This window comes from Copadichromis virginalis, linkage group LG16 (genome assembly GCF_057382275.1).
Source record: "Copadichromis virginalis isolate Kocher_CV1m ecotype Utaka linkage group LG16, C_Virginalis_male_GT1.1, whole genome shotgun sequence".
Taxonomy (NCBI): Eukaryota; Metazoa; Chordata; class Actinopteri; order Cichliformes; family Cichlidae; genus Copadichromis; species Copadichromis virginalis.
This window is the reverse complement of record NC_140633.1, coordinates 8,881,797-8,895,120: the sequence shown is the minus strand read 5'-3', so window position 1 is coordinate 8,895,120 and position 13,324 is coordinate 8,881,797. Positions and strand designations below refer to the sequence as shown.

The following is a 13,324-nucleotide window of genomic DNA, read 5'->3' as shown; positions in this document are numbered from 1 at the left end:
CTGCAAACTGAAACCGGCAGATATTCGACGACTTTAACTGGAGTCTTCGTTTCAGCAGCTTCATCTGACTTTGCTCGGCAACACAGACTTTCTCCTTTTTCCCAGGTATTGCAACACATGACACATGCAAAAGGAGATGATCCACCCAGGGAGAAACGTCTTTAAAAATTACATTTGAAAGTAGCCAAAATACACCAGAAACACAGGTGCACACAACCCCTTATGAAGAAACTGCAAGTAAACAGGTAAAATTCTTATTTAATGAAATCAGATAAGAAATTCAACATAAATTAAAATGCATAATTGTTAGTGTGTACATATATGTTCATAAGCTTTACAAATAGGAAGTATATATATTTATTTATTTATTTTTGATTAACCAAGGAGCAAAAATAAAGTACAAGTCATCTTTCCGTAAACAACCACATTTACTTCACTAGATTTTGTTTTTCTGTATATTTTAAGTAAAGGTTGTTCTTGGAGGTTGAAGCTTTTCTGTATATTAAAAAAAGATTGTGTAAACATTAGTAATCTGTGACGAGTGCTTGTTCTTTTTCCTTTTACAGAAACTGTTTTTTGAGGTATTAAGGTTTGAACTTTTGGGCGAACTCGTCCAGCGCTGCCAGAAGCTTCTCCTCCTCTTGCGGTGTTGACCGGGAGGAGGCGAGGGGCAATAATTTGGGTAATTTATCAAGTAAAACAGTCTTCCTCCAAATGACACTCTCCTGCTTTATACATGTCTTTATCCACTGTGTTAATTTGGGTTACTGGTCACGTCAGAAAACATGTAAGAAGCACTTTCACTGTTTCAAACATCTTGAGGTTGTAGTCTTGATTATACGGTAAGCTTGCAGCATTGTGTAATCGTTTACCTGTAGCATGCTGTCGGACACAAACGCGCAGTAACCGAGTGCTATCACTAACAAAGCAAACATGTAGTTAAACTTTGGGCGGCGTGTCGGAAGGTTATGTAGCCTATATGTACCGCAAACAATTAAGACTACAAGTCATTTGACTACATAATAGAGTCCTATTAGAAAAGGAAACTGTCTACTTACTTTGTATACTCCTGGAGTCCTTTGACAAGCCACACAGTATTCCTGTAAAAGGACATTTTAATACGCGCAGCTTCTCTACACAATTGGCTCTTTAGTCGCCCTAACAGTGGACACAATCCAGTATTTGCGTTTCATAAGGATGACTGCAGCTTGTTATGTAGTAAGCGAAGGTCTGTAGTGAGAGATGGGCGGAGAATCACGTGTATAAGCACCGGAAGTGTATTTCATAACGTATGTATACTGCCCCTGGCGGAAATGTTTGCTTACTGCTGTTCCGTAAACAGCTGCGAAACAAACCATCCTTTCATTTAAACAAACAAATTTAAGCTCAGTTTGAACTGATGTCAAAGAACCTAAAGGAGAAATGGCTGTTCGATGCATCTCTGGCAGTCACAATCGTGACACAGTGAGTTATAATTATATGAGTGTTTGTTTCGGCTCGTTCGACAGAGTTGTCAGGATGGCCGAGTGGTCTAAGGCGCCAGACTCAAGGTTAAACCTTCCTGTAAAACGGGACTTCTGGTCTCCGAATGGAGGCGTGGGTTCGAATCCCACTTCTGACAATACTTTTTTTCTTTCTGTGGGCTACGCTGATTTCTTTCGTCGTTCTTCGCTAACTACGTTTATATAACATGTTATCTTACAGGATACATTATCGTCCCTTCTCCGCAAATGAAAAAACATGACAGTCTTAAAACACTGACATGTTTTAAGACTACTATGCATTTTAATACTACTAATAAACCGTGTTTACGTTTAAAAATAAAATACGGAAACAGAATCGTAGTTTATAATCCGCACATTTCTCCTTCAGGGTAATTCATTCATAATCACATGTCAGTTCAACTACATGTAAAGTGCTGCCAGAGACAATAAATAAATAAATAAAAAGTCGAGTCTGTGCTTAAAAAACTGTTATGTATTTTACTTAGATCTCCGTCTCGGTCTTGAACTGATAATTTATAATATATGCTTAAAAACTTGAGTTTACCGTGTTCTGGCCTCAGATATCCAGGAGTACATATTACCAGTTCATTTAAAGCTTTCCAAACTGCAAATTTTAATCATTGCTAACCTATGTAAGGTTGGCTTTTCAAAGGTCAGCAAACCTTCCTGTATAACTTCTTGGTAGGATTAATATTATAAAAATGTTTTCCCCACTGATTTCATCATTTATATGGGCAAACAAGATTGCTCAACCAAAATGACTGTTTCCACTTGGGAGCAGGTACTTCTTAGGTTTGGCGAAGATTACTGGGACAAAGTAGGCTAATTAACAGAATTCATACCTCATTTTCATCTGCACATTCAGTTTAAGACAGTATACAGATTACACATCTAAAATATACACCGGCATTCCTGACCTGTGCAACAGATGCAAAACCTCCTACCTGTTAATTAACTCATATGTTTGTTTGTTTTTTACCTGCCCAACACTTCAGTTATATTGGACTTTTTATTTTGAAGTGCTCTCTCATGTTTTGAGTGTTACACAATCCTTGTCCACTAGTTTCTCCTTTTTTGTGTTTCTGAAGATTCCACCCTAAACCTTAGCCATAAGCAGCTGGACGTTATAGCTTTCACTTCAATGCTGGCACAACGTAGAATTTTGCGGTCTTGAAAAACTTCTCACCCTGAAAGATTCTATGTTCTTTTTAAAAATGGAGAAAATAAAATTCAGACTCAGAGGAAATGCTAATAGGTTTTCACAGGTGTGGCAGCAATTTATCATTTATATCACTTTGAGTACCTTGTTTTTTTTTTTTGTTGTTGTTGTTTTAATTGAGGGTGGTCTCTCTGTGTGTGTTTTATTTACTTATTTATTCATTTATTTCTGTTATTGGATTGGACCTTGGGATGGGTATTAGTTATATGCTGTTCAGTAGTTCTCAAAAATCATTCAAATTGTAACGGCCTGAACTGTATTGAGGTATGTCTTTGTATCATTGGTACTTGTTTTATTAGGCCTGATATATCAAACTACATGTAAAAATTCTATAAATAAACAGGATTCCCCCCCCCCCCCCCCCCAAGAAAAACTTCACTTTACCAATTTTCATCTATTAATCAATATATTGATTTTGCACGGGTCACTTATTAATTCTTGGAACCCATTTTATACGAAATTTGTCTCGTTCAAATCTTTATTCGTCAATCGAGATTTTCTTTATTTTTTCTACTATTTATTTAAGGATGAATAAATGAATTTCCTTCTTTCAGACTTCTTGCCAAATGTTTTGTCAAAGTCGTCTACAATGGTGTAGCAGCAGCTCCCCCTGGTGTACAAAAGGAAGTGCTCTCGTGATATCCTGTGACAGAAAAAAAAGGATTAAAAACGAACATTGTCAAGTACTCGTTATTGTTTTGAAAGCTTTGTTGTAACGAAGCAACAGCGCCGCCTGGTGTATAAATGAAAAAAAGCTTACAGCACCTGGTATTCCCAGGCGGTCTCCCATCCAAGTACTGACCAGGCCCGACCCTGCTTAGCTTCCGAGATCAGACGAGATCGGGCGTGTTCAGGGTGGTATGGCCGTAAGCGACTGTCATAGTAACAGGAAACATATTTATATGCAACAACAAAGGCTGGACGCTAAAACAAATGTAATGCAACGTGTTCAGGGTGGTATGGCCGTAAGCGAGTGTGGCGCTAACAAGAAGCATATTTATAGCTATTTAGTCCAATTCTCAACACAGGTCGGCTAGTTGAGTAGTGTTTTTTGTCTTTTCTCTTCCTGGCAGTGCCTCTATGTTTTTCTTATTAACGGAAAGACGAAATAAAAACAGAAAATAAAAGTGAGCCGTAACCCAAACAAACTTAAGGTTTTTAATAAACTCTACGCTAAACTCTTTAAAAAATGCCGCTTGTCTTTACAAAGTGATACAAAGTCTCAGCTGCAAACTTTGGTTAGCAGCAGTGAAACAGCTTTCTGACGGCCGGGGATCGCAGTTGTCAGGATGGCCGAGCGGTCTAAGGCGCCAGACTCAAGGTGACAAACCTTCCTCAACACGGGACTTCTGGTCTCCGAATGGAGGCGTGGGTTCGAATCCCACTTCTGACAATTCTTTTTGTTCGTTTTAAAAATTATTAATAAAAACTATTATTCAGTTTAGCTTTAGTTAAGTACCTTGATAACGACCACTTTACAAATCCTGCTTTGTATACGAATCAAAACCTTTTTAAAGCTGAAAAATAGGATAGGACAAATAGGATAGGATAGGATGATAGGACAAAAAATGTGTAAATGTGACATGAAAAATTCTTTCAACAAGGAGTTCCTCAAATAGGCACACATTAACATTTTTACAATTCAGTGCTCTTGTAGCAGAAATACTGATTATTTTACTTATCTGTCTCCTCCCATCTCCACACCACTTTACCCTTACCTCACTTCTCATTCCTTAGGCCTACCCCCTCAATAAAACCATCTTCCCACTCTTCTAATCACTCTTTTTTCACCTCCACATTGCTGATAGTTGAGTTTTTCATCCACTCTTCTGTCATCATCTATGACAGGGGTGTGGAACTCCAGGCCTCAAGGGCCAGTGTCCTGCAGGTTTTAGATCTCACCCTGGGCCAACACACCTGAGTCAAATGGCCTCTAGCGAACTTCAAGACATGCCGAGGAGGTTTTTTAGCCATTTAAATCATCTGTGTTGGATCAAGGACACATCTAAAACCTGCAGGACACTGGCCCTTGATGTAATTTGTAATTTGATTGCTGTATATCTTTCAGCAATGATACCAGATCATTACTTGTGAACATGATAACTTACACTGAGGCAGGTTCTAGCTATGGGCAGCCCAACACATCCACCCAAAAAAGAAAAACTCTCCCACCTCTCATGATCTTATTGTGATCAGAGGTACAATGAAATGTTGAACTTAGTGCAAGTAAAACCCACACAAACAGCCATTTTTGATAAATATATAAAATTTCAACTCTCAGTCTTTTCCCCCATAGCTGTGTCCCCCGATGAGGAGTAGCAGCGCCCCCTGGTGTATAAATGAAAAAAAAGCTTACAGCACCTGGTATTCCCAGGCGGTCTCCCATCCAAGTACTGACCAAATCAGGTCTTAATAACTTAGGATTCGTACTGAAGATAAAACAAACTTGCTCTTTGTTTTTCTATTTATATGTTTTCAGTTTGCAAAACCTGGAAAGTGTATTGACTCCTACATGTCACTGTTGTACCGTTTTTGTTGTTTTTTTTTTTATCATGTATTGCATACTTTCTGCGCATTTGTTTGATAAACATGAACGACCTTTAATTATATTATTTACACATATTTTACAGTTGAAAAGCTCAGAATATTTACGCTCACGGCCACTCAGAACACCCCTGATCTTGGAAGCTAAACAGGAGCAGCTCGGTACTTGGATTAGAGACTGCCGTGGAAATGGCAAGTACTGTATGATTGTCTTTATACACCAGGGGCGCTGCTGCTTCATCTTTGTTTTTGACTTTTGAGCTCATATTTGCTTCATATGAGCTGCTCTGGTAAATAATACCGTGACGTAACAAAAAAATACACTGAAGCAGCAGTCTGCACTGTAATAAGGGAATATTCACCCATTAAAAGACAACACTATTGATGAACTTCGCATTGCAGAAGTGACATAAACTGAAATGACATATGTCACCATATAAATTGTCATCTACACAGATTCTAGAGATGGACCTATCAGATATTACGTATCGGTCCGATACTGACGTAAATTACTGGATCTAATATCGGAGAGAAACCCTATTAGTTAGGTTGCTTAATATTTCTGCTAAGTACTCTTTAAAATACCAGAATAGGAATGATGGAGTATAGGTTTAAGTTCATTAGATTGATCAGTTTTGCTGAACTATGAAATATTTTGGGTGCAGTGTATTTTTTTACACGTAGGTATAACAGAATAGCTTTAGTGTTGTTGTTTATTTAAACTTGAGTATGAACTTATACAAAATGCAGCAAGATATTAAAAAAACAGTTTTATTGATTAAAAAACACACTATATCGGATTCACATCGGTATCGGCAGATATCCAAATCTATGATATCGGTATCGGACATAAAAAAGTGGTATCGTGCCATCTCTAACAGAGTCAGTGTTATGTTTTGTTTTTTCCCATCCAGAGGTGGTCTCTCAACCAAGTACTAACCACAACTACCCGAGTTCAGAAGGAGATCAGAAGAGACTGGGTTCTTCGAGGTTTGTATGACTGTAAGGAACGTCATAACTGATGAGAAGGCTGTTTATGTATCAAATCATGATGCTTGCTGTCTCTTGTCTTTAGATTAAGACTTTTAAAACTTGTTTAAAGACCATATGATGGCAGCAATGATGAAACAGTGTTATAATGCTATAAATTTAATGTGTGGAAATTCGATGAAGTGGCTGGAAATATTACTACTTGCAGTTGAGAAAAAAAAGTGTATTTTGTTTGAAAATGTAAAAGCCGTGGCCCGTGACACAGATATCCTGCAAGTTATAAGATCTTATTGTTTTGAAAGCTTTGTTGTAACGAAGCAACAGCGCCGCCTGGTGTATGAAAGCAAAAGCTTACAGTACCTGTAAGGCGGTCTCCCATCCAAGTATTGATTAGCTTCCGAGATCAGACGAGATCGGGCGTGTTCAGGGTGGTATGGCCGTAAGTGACTATGAAGCCAACAGGAAACATATTTATATGTAACAACAAAGGCTATGAACTGGAAGCTAAAACAAATGTAATGTACATTTGTAGTTTACTATTTTGTTCTTTCCGCCATATTCTTATTTTGGGAAACCCGAGAAGTATATTGACTGCTACATTTCATTGTTAAAAGGGCTTCAACCTGTATATCTTTTTTTCCAATCAGTTTTGCACGGGATTTTCACGTTTTTAATTCACAATTCGATTACTGTGACAATCTAAAACTAAACGCAACGAACACTGAGATGCATAAATAGACTTCACGTGGGTGAAACTGTTGCTTACGGCCATACCACCCTGAACACGCCCGATCTCGTCTGATTTCGGAAGCTAAGCAGGGTCGGGCCTGGTCAGTACTTGGATGGGAGACCGCCTGGGAATACCAGGTGCTGTAAGCTTTTGCACCAGGGGGCGCTGCTGTAATCTAGTGGTACTTTCCGAATTTTTGTGCTTCATATTTGCTGCTTTACTAAATAATATGGTGAAATAACAACAAGAAATAAAGTTAACGTGTGATAATGGAGACATTCAGGAAGGAGGTTCTGCAGCATCCGGTCCCGTACCAGCAGACTGAGAGACAGCTTTTTCCATCAGGCCATCAGACTGCTGAACACGTCATAGACACCTCAGCTTCACTACTGGAACTTCAACATTATGCACTCCATACTGTACAGTAATGCCACTGTTTTGCACATGTATTTTTTTACACGTAGGTATAACAGAATAGCTTTAGTGTTGTTGTATATTTTATTTTTTTTATATATTTTATTTATTGTTTACTCTATTTAATTTGTAAAATATGTGTACACACACACACACACACACACACACACACACGTAGAAAAATATTTAGTATACACATCCAGAAATGCATATACTATTATATGTTGTACATATATTTATTAGTTTCAGATGTAGCCATTCTTGTATTTTGCTTGTTTACATTATTGTATTTTGCACAACTCTGTTGCTTGTGAAGCTCGCACACAAGAATTTCACTCACATGTGCTGTACCAATGTACCTGCACATGTGATGTGACAATAAAAGTGATTTGATTTGATTTGATTTGACATTTAATTCAGTTCAATTCAAATCAACTGTAAATCACAATAGCTGACTCAAGGTGCTTATCCATCTATTAAAAGACAACAATATTGACAACGATAATTTTTGTCAAAGATGTTTTTTTTTTTTAAATCATTGCTGTTTTTAAAAAAAAAAAAACTATTCATAACTGAAATTAAGTGAATAAGTGAATTTCGATCCTTGGTGATTTTTGACATCCCTGCTTTTCAAAATTGTCTCCAGTAAAAGATGCAGCAACACCCACTGGAGCTTGTCACGCAAGTACTACCCAGGGCCTGATTCCAATTACCTTCTAAGACCAGAAGGGACTGGGTCCTTCGATGGTTGTCTTACTGTATAACAGAACTCATGAAAAGGCTGTTTATGTATCAAAGTATAATGCTTGCTAACTTCTGTCTTTAGATTAAGACTTTGTTTATTCAATGAAATTAATTCAATTCAATTAAAGACAGTGATGACAGGATTAACGAAACAGTGTTATAATGCTATAAATTAAAAGTGTTCAAATCCAACAGAAGACTATAGAGTGTCATGAGTTTCAAAACATAGAAGACCTTTAGGTTGGATCCATTTTTTTAATCAACAACAACAACAACAAAAATACAAATCAGCATGACATAAAAATATCCTGGGGTTATGGCCATACCCCCATATTAATATTAGTAACAGTAATGCATGTGCAGGGGGCATGAGCACCTTCCCCTTTCTTCTTAGGTATCCAAAGTGTCCTTTTCTTCAGGCATTTTTTGTTAATTTTTTAAAAATGTGTGTGTATGGTCTTGCCGTGCCCCTTAACAAAACTATTAATCACAATTTTGCTAAGTAAAAGAAGCTGGCATGCATTGGTCACATGATGAACATTAACCAATGCTCACTCTTGATGGCAGAGAGATGACAACGAGCTCATTAAGAGCACACACGTTTTTTGCAGCCTGGGCGATGTGGAGCTGCAGAACAAACACACAAATTAATTGGGTGGCAGACTGATGTAACCAAAAAACCAGTAAGTAGGGTGTATAGTCTTTAGCACACAGGAAGGTTAAGAGTATTATTATGCACACGTTAAGTTGACTTGTGGCAGCTGATGAATTGAAACAACTGAGCATGCTGTGTGTGCACAGTATGTGTCTATGTGAAGAGGGTGAAGAGGTTGGAGGCAGTATTACTTGCCGGTGAGACATGTATTTTGTTTGAAAATATAAAACCCCCAGAACTGATATAGTAATAATAAATATTACCTGCTAAATTAAAAAACAATAGAGAAAAGATGAAAATTTATCAAAGTCTCACTTTAAGAAAACGCTCTGTACTGTTATGAAGAGCAACAGCGCCGCCTGGTGTATGAAAGCAAAAGCTTACAGCACCTGGTATTCCCAGGCGGTCTCCCATCCAAGTACTGACCAGGCCCGACCCTGCTTAGCTTCCGCGATCAGACGAGATCGGGCGTGTTCAGGGTGGTATGGCCGTAAGCGACTGTCATAGTAACAGGAAACATATTTATATGCAACAACAAAGGCTGGACGCTAAAACAAATGTAATGCAACGTGTTCAGGGTGGTATGGCCGTAAGCGGACGCTGACATCACAAGATGGCTTTTTATATGGTAGAAAACACGAACTATGTTGGCGTATTTTGATTTATTTGTTCGATATGAATCAGATTTTAACAACTTGGGATTCGTAGAGGAGCTTAAACACATATTCAGTGCTATATGTTTTTAGTTTTTTGAAACCTGGATGAGTATTGTCCTTTGTTTTAATTTTGTTTTCTGGTCCAAAAGTTTAGGTTATTTAAGATAAATATATTTTAGCTGGGCTCAAACTGATATTATATTTATTATTAGAAGTTTTCTACTGGATTGACACGTTTTTAATTTACAGGACTGAGAGTTCTAACCAAACATGATAAGAATATATGAAGAATTAGTACTGCCACGCCATTACCATGTTTGTGTGGGCAAAGATAAATCCAAATCCAAGTGGGAAGCTAGCACCCCTTGACATTTGCACGCATAAATATGGTTCAAGTTACTAAATAATATGGTGACATAAAAAAAAGGCACAGCTTTTGTTTTCAAGGAGTCAGAGTGTAACCGGTGTGGTTCTGCGTTGTGTCTGACGATAAAAGGTAAAAGAAAGAAAGAAAGACCTCCAAATAAATTCCTTCCCCCCATGCTGCTGCCATCCTTGTCCATAGTCTTATTACATCCCGTATTGATTACTGTAATTCCCTCCTATTTGGTCTCCCTAAAAGGTCCCTTCATAAACTCCAACTTCTTCAAAATTCTGCAGCTCGGGTCATAACTTACACTCCGTTAAGTGCTCATATTACCCCAGTTCTTCAGCAGCTTCACTGGTTGCCCATAGAAGCCAGGATAAACTTTAAAATCTTACTTCTCACGTTCAAATGTATCCATAAATCTGCTCCTTCATATTTGTGTGAGCTGCTCCATATCACCACTGTTTCCCGCCCTCTCAGATCATCATCTGCTATTCATCTTACCGTTCCGTCCTCACACCTTATTACTATGAGGAACAGAGCTTTCAGTCGCTCTGCTCCCCGGCTCTGGAACTCTCCTCCTCCTGCACTAAGAAATATTGACTCCCTCTCCGTATTTAAGACTCAGCTCAAAACACATCTGTTAAACTGGCTTATTTGCTTTAATGCTGGTTTTATCTGTTGTCACGCTCTGTTTTGTAATTTTAACTTATTCTATGTATTTTATGACTACTTTTCCTTTTATTAATTGTGTTTTTTGTAAGGTGACCTTGGGTTTCTGAAAGGCGCCCTCAAATAAAATGTATTATTATTATTATTATTATAACAAGATGTGATTTATGACCTTGTTACATGGGCATGCTTTTCTTGTCTTTTAAAATATGTCAATGAGAGCTTGAATCTATCCTGTGTGTATAAATGCACACACATTTGCACACATTCTCCCATCCAAGTGCTAATGAGACCTGACCCTGCTTAGCTCCTGAAAATTGAGCATGTTTGGTATGGTAAGCAGCAGCATTTACGGTACTAGGTGCACAATGACTCTGACTTGGCTTGTCTGGCTTCTTCTGTTTTTTTCCAACCTTACACTCTTGGGTAGGTGACATAGTTTTAACATGACAATTAAAAGTGATTTACTCTGATTCTTAAAAAAAATAAAATAAGATAGGCTCACTTATATTATACAGAAATAAACATTGGATAACTTATAACCCTACAGTGTGCACTAGATGGCAGTCTTCCATAAGCCTTCCAACCACACAAAGCAGTGTAACTGTAAGGTCACAGTGATGGTTTCTCCAATACACAGCTTCATCTCACACTATCCACAGGAGTATGATGACTGTGCTGCACTTGTTAAATAAAAGATGAAAAGTTTGAAAAACCACTCGAAGTGCTTCACGATACTGCACCTCCACTGCTGAAAGGTTTTGCCATCAAAGAACAGATGGCCAAAAAATATCTGCCTTTGCACAATCTGCCTTTTCATTAAAGCTTCTAAATAGTCTGAAAACAGCTGCAGTCTTCATATTGTTTCCTCATGATTCTAAAAAATGTCCATATATTTTGTAGGATTTTTATATATGTTTATATTGAAATGGAGTAATCTGCAGATTGAACGGTGCGGATCAAAATATGCATGTCAAATATGCGTGCTTGATAACACCCTACTTGTATCTATTACTCTGAAAATGTATTTTAACGCTACAAAGACAGCTGTGTTTACTTGGCTTGGGATTGCATTTTAAAGCTGGCTAATAGCTACATCAGATATCTTTCCATTTCTGTAAAATTATCATTTTTGTATATGAAAAACCCCCAAAACACTAAGCGCTTGAGCTTCAAATAACAGCTTGGGATAGGCACAATCTGCGGTCATTATTATAATATCAAATTATTCTTGAATTAACATAATTGTAATAATTGAACTTGCTCTTTTATAGATTCTGAAACATTTAAAACCCATTTGTTTTACCCATGATTCCATGAACACAATTACAAGCAGTATAGACCAGATCCCACAAACTTCTTTTTGTACCACTTGGAGCCCAATAACAGGTTACTCCAACTGTGTGCTAACACTGCTGAGATAACAACAAGCTGAGAGCCTGTAAAATGTTGCATTAAATTTCTTTCAGCTGCCTGAAAGATTTCTGATATTGGGATGGTACTATAGACTGCATATAAGTGTTTAAGGCACAACCTAATCATCGTATCCCTGGTGGTTAGTTTCTTGATTTTACCATAGAAAGAATTAAAGACTGTTGCCAAGCTCGGTCTGAACATCTTATTTGTTCTGTTCCCATGAGCCAAGCCTGCTGGAGGGGTATCCCCCACTGTCCTCAAGTCCTCTCCAGCAGACCAGCGGAGCTACACAAACAAGACCTGGGGTCCAGTCAATTTGTCCGGACAAATGTGGGGATTTGGGACCACTGCAAGCTATGCAGGGATGAGTGCTTTTTGTTTGTGTGCCAAGTAACTCCCCTCAATCCCTTGGTCTCTTAAGTCACTCTATTCACCCAAGTCTTTGTCTGGTTTATCTTGAACCTGACACACTGAACTAAGGAAAAGTTCTTTCTTGCCCTTGTTTATGTTTTAATTCTGTCTTTGGAAAGATCTGTGTGCAGTGTCCAGGTACCAAATTAGCATTTTCTAAACATTTGGTTGGACAACTTTTTCTCTTTCACCCAGCTCTCACCTCTGTGGAAGAAGAGATCACAGAAGGGTGATAGATGTTGAGCAGATGGGGTGGGGTGTGTGCCCCCCCCTTACACCTCCACCCCTGGTCAACAATGAGCGAAGTTCACACTGCATCAGCACAAGTGGCTGAAACAATCTGAGAAAGTGGCTGGAGCAACGCAGCACCTCAGTCCCCTGTTCTCCACTGGCCCAGTCAGCCCGTCTGTGCTCTTCTCAGCATGCTGATCAGAGGATTAGGTTGCAGTGGCAGCATCGAGTCAAGAGCATGTTGAAGAAAGGGAAAGGCATGCAGGGAACACGAGTTTCAAGACAGTTTCACACGCACCCACACAAGAAGGCAAGCAGACGGGTATAAGAAGGACCACACCACACTTCCTGTACTTCTGACAACTTGTCGGTAGAGGGTACCACAATTCTGTTGTGCAATGTTTGTACAGGCATATATGTATATATATAAAAAATCAAATAAAAACCAAATATGTAGACACTAAATAAATAGGAGGAGGATGGATAGAGGAAAAAAGGAAAGTGTATTAGGAAGTGCAGATGATTAGAAAGGAGGAAGTTAGGGTGTTATGAAGAGGATGAAGACTGGAAAGGTCCAGATGACATATTTGTTGAGGTATTTCCAGGAGAGAGGGCAGTGGACTTTAACACAATGTCTCAAGAATAGAGAAAATGTGCACTGGTACCAGTTTTCAAGAATAAGGGTGACTGCAGAGCTGCAGTAACTACAGAGTGATAAAGTTGATGAGCCATATCATGACGATATGGATAAGAGCTATTAAGGCGAGGTT

The 13,324-nt window shown here is 38.4% G+C and overlaps 5 non-coding genes across 5 annotated transcripts; 3 read left to right on the top strand and 2 right to left on the bottom strand.

Annotated features, from left to right (window-relative positions):
- Positions 1 to 1,512: 1,512 nt before the first annotated feature.
- trnal-caa (transfer RNA leucine (anticodon CAA)) lies at positions 1,513 to 1,621 on the top strand. Its single transcript has 2 exons — positions 1,513 to 1,550; positions 1,576 to 1,621. It is a non-coding gene; the product is annotated as a tRNA-Leu (tRNA).
- A 1,856-nt stretch (positions 1,622 to 3,477) lies between these two features.
- On the bottom strand, positions 3,478 to 3,596 carry LOC146690218 (5S ribosomal RNA). Its single transcript, XR_014915859.1, has one exon. It is a non-coding gene; the product is annotated as a 5S ribosomal RNA (ribosomal RNA).
- Positions 3,597 to 4,007: 411 nt separating this feature from the next.
- trnal-caa (transfer RNA leucine (anticodon CAA)) lies at positions 4,008 to 4,117 on the top strand. Its single transcript has 2 exons — positions 4,008 to 4,045; positions 4,072 to 4,117. It is a non-coding gene; the product is annotated as a tRNA-Leu (tRNA).
- A 2,901-nt stretch (positions 4,118 to 7,018) lies between these two features.
- Positions 7,019 to 7,137, top strand: LOC146690216 (5S ribosomal RNA). The gene has a single exon (XR_014915860.1). It is a non-coding gene; the product is annotated as a 5S ribosomal RNA (ribosomal RNA).
- Positions 7,138 to 9,178: 2,041 nt separating this feature from the next.
- Positions 9,179 to 9,297, bottom strand: LOC146690215 (5S ribosomal RNA). Its single transcript, XR_014915852.1, has one exon. It is a non-coding gene; the product is annotated as a 5S ribosomal RNA (ribosomal RNA).
- Between the last annotated feature and the right edge of the window lie 4,027 nt (positions 9,298 to 13,324).